Source organism: Festucalex cinctus, chromosome 10 (assembly GCF_051991245.1).
Source record: "Festucalex cinctus isolate MCC-2025b chromosome 10, RoL_Fcin_1.0, whole genome shotgun sequence".
Taxonomy (NCBI): Eukaryota; Metazoa; Chordata; class Actinopteri; order Syngnathiformes; family Syngnathidae; genus Festucalex; species Festucalex cinctus.
In genome coordinates this window covers 6,265,674-6,268,165 of record NC_135420.1, presented here as the reverse complement: position 1 = coordinate 6,268,165, position 2,492 = coordinate 6,265,674, and positions in this window count along the sequence as shown.

Genomic DNA, 2,492 nt, shown 5'->3' with positions numbered 1-2,492 from the left:
TCTTACTTTGACCATCTCCAAACATTTTTGTTTTGTTTATTTTATTTGAACTGAGTCAAATGCCATTTTTTGCATATGTCACGGGCCACTGAAAGATGGACGGCGGGCCGCAAATAGCCCCCTTCGCCGTAGTTTGGACACCACTGCTTTAGGGACATTTCATTGTAGACTTTGGGGTTAGGCCAGTGGTGGGCAAACTCGGTCCTCGAGGGCCTGAGTCCTGCAGTTTTTGGTTGTTTCTCTTCTCCAATAGCTGATATATGATCAGCTCATCAGCAAGCTCCACATAAGCATGATAACGATCCTGTTGATTGGAATCAGTTAGGCGAACCCTAACCCATGTTAAAAAAAATATATGAATTTGGGGATTGAGAAAATTATGTGTCCTTTTGTTTTTATTTGTTTTTGATACAGTGGAGTATAAAATTGGTAAATTTGTATGTCATGTTCCCTCTCTCGGTGTCTCCACTGAGGAGTTAAAGGAACGTTTAAAAAAAAAAAAAATCTAAAGAGGAAATTGGAGGGCATTAGCCCAAGGCAGTATCAAATGTAGCACAAATGAGAAGCTGCCTCATTACTGAATGGTAATTTGAATTAATTTCCTATAATAGGTCTGGATCATTCAAGTGATGCACATCGTAAACTATTATGACTAAAAATAACCTTGCAATATGACAGTCATTTTAAAACTGCAAGAGATGTAGTAGCCTTTAGTTGGATTTCCATTCGCTCAGTAATTATGGTATGTTGCTGCAGAACTTGTCATGTTTTGGTTCTGTTTGGGGTGGGTTTTGCTTTGTTTTTGTTGGGTTTTGAGTTTGTCATGTTTATGTTCTGATTTCCTTGTCTTCCCTAGTCTCGTTAAGCCTTGCCATGTCCACCTGTGTTTGCCTGCCCTTCCTCATGTGCCAACCAATCAGCAACCCCTTCCACTTGTGTCTTGCTCAGCTGTGTCTCGTCGTGTGTAATTAGTGTGTGTACTTAGTTATCGGTTTTCGTTTCAGTGTTTGTCGGTTCATTATTCTTGTTTCCCCACGTCCATGCTGCCATAGTTTAGGCTGCTCCTGTATAGTTTTTTTTTTCCCTTTGGTATTTTTGTTATTCTTAGTCACCAAGCCCTGTTTGCAACTTTAGTTTTTGTTGGATTAAATTTACTCCTTTTTCGCACCTCTGCCTCCCTGACTCGTCCGCCTCCTGCATTTGGGTCCACCACCACACTTCATAGCTCCTGACAGAATGAACCGAACACGAAAGGACCCAGCAGGGAGCATCCGGTGCCGACCGGCACGACGTCGGCCAGCTCCCAGACGCCATCAGCCTGTTGACCAACCCCGTTCCCTCTGTGTAGGTTCAGCTTTCTCTTCTGGTACTTGTGTCTCTGTGTCCCCCTCACCTGTTAAAGCTTATTTACCCAGTTCACCACCTTGTGATTCCCTTTACAGTTATTTAAGTGATTCTGATTTGGAGCTCACAGACACCGAGTTAAACCATTCTGATTTGGACACCAGTTTTTGTTCACCTAGTAAGTCTCCCCGGGCACTTCCTTATGACACAATTTTTTCACCCCACGTTTTTGTTGACCACGTTCCCGAGTTAGATTTTGATTCAGATTTAGAGGATGAATGTGAAGTGAGTGAGCACACTGATTTTGGTTGGAGTGCGAGTGATAGCTTTTATAGTTTTTTGTTTTCACGTTCCCCGTCACGTCAAGTAGAACCTGTTTCCGCGTCACCTTGTTCCCCGTTGTCTCAGGCACTCCGGTCAAAGTCATTTACACCCCTTCCTAGTCGCGTTTCGTCTGGTTATGCACCCCTTAACTTAGTCCCTAGTGTGTCTCGAGTTCCCCGGTCCCTTGGTCAGCAGGCTGGTGTGACTACAACCCCAGCTCCCCGCAGACAGAGGAGGAGGCAGAGGCGACCCAAGCCGCAGCCCCAGGCCGCTTCGCCTGTGCCGCTGCCGCCGCAGCCCCAGGCCGCTTCGCCTGTGCCGCTGCCGCCGCAGCCCCAGGCCGCTTCGCCTGTGCCGCTGCCGCCGCAGCCCCTGGCCGCTTCGCCTGGGCCGCTGCCGCCGCAGCCCCTGGCCGCTTCGCCTGGGCCGCAACCTCCTGCTCCTCGACCGGCGGCGCCCGGCCAGCGGCCGCCTTCTCCACCACCTGTTCCGGCGGCGCCCGGCCAGCGGCCGCCATCTCCACCACCAGTTCCGGCGGCGCCCGGCCAGCGGCCGCCATCGCCTGCACCAGTTCCGGCGGCGCCCGGCCAGCGGCCGCCATCGCCTGCACCAGTTCCGGCGGCGCCCGGCCAGCGGCCGCCTTCGCCTGCACCAGTTCCGGCGGCGCCCGGCCAGCGGCCGCCTTCGCCTGCACCAGTTCCGGCGGCGGCCGCCTTCGCCTGCACCAGTTCCGGCGGCGGCCGCCTTCGCCTGCACCAGTTCCGGCGGCGGCCGCCTTCGCCTGCACCAGTTCCGGCGGCGGCCGCCTTCGCCTGCACCAGTTC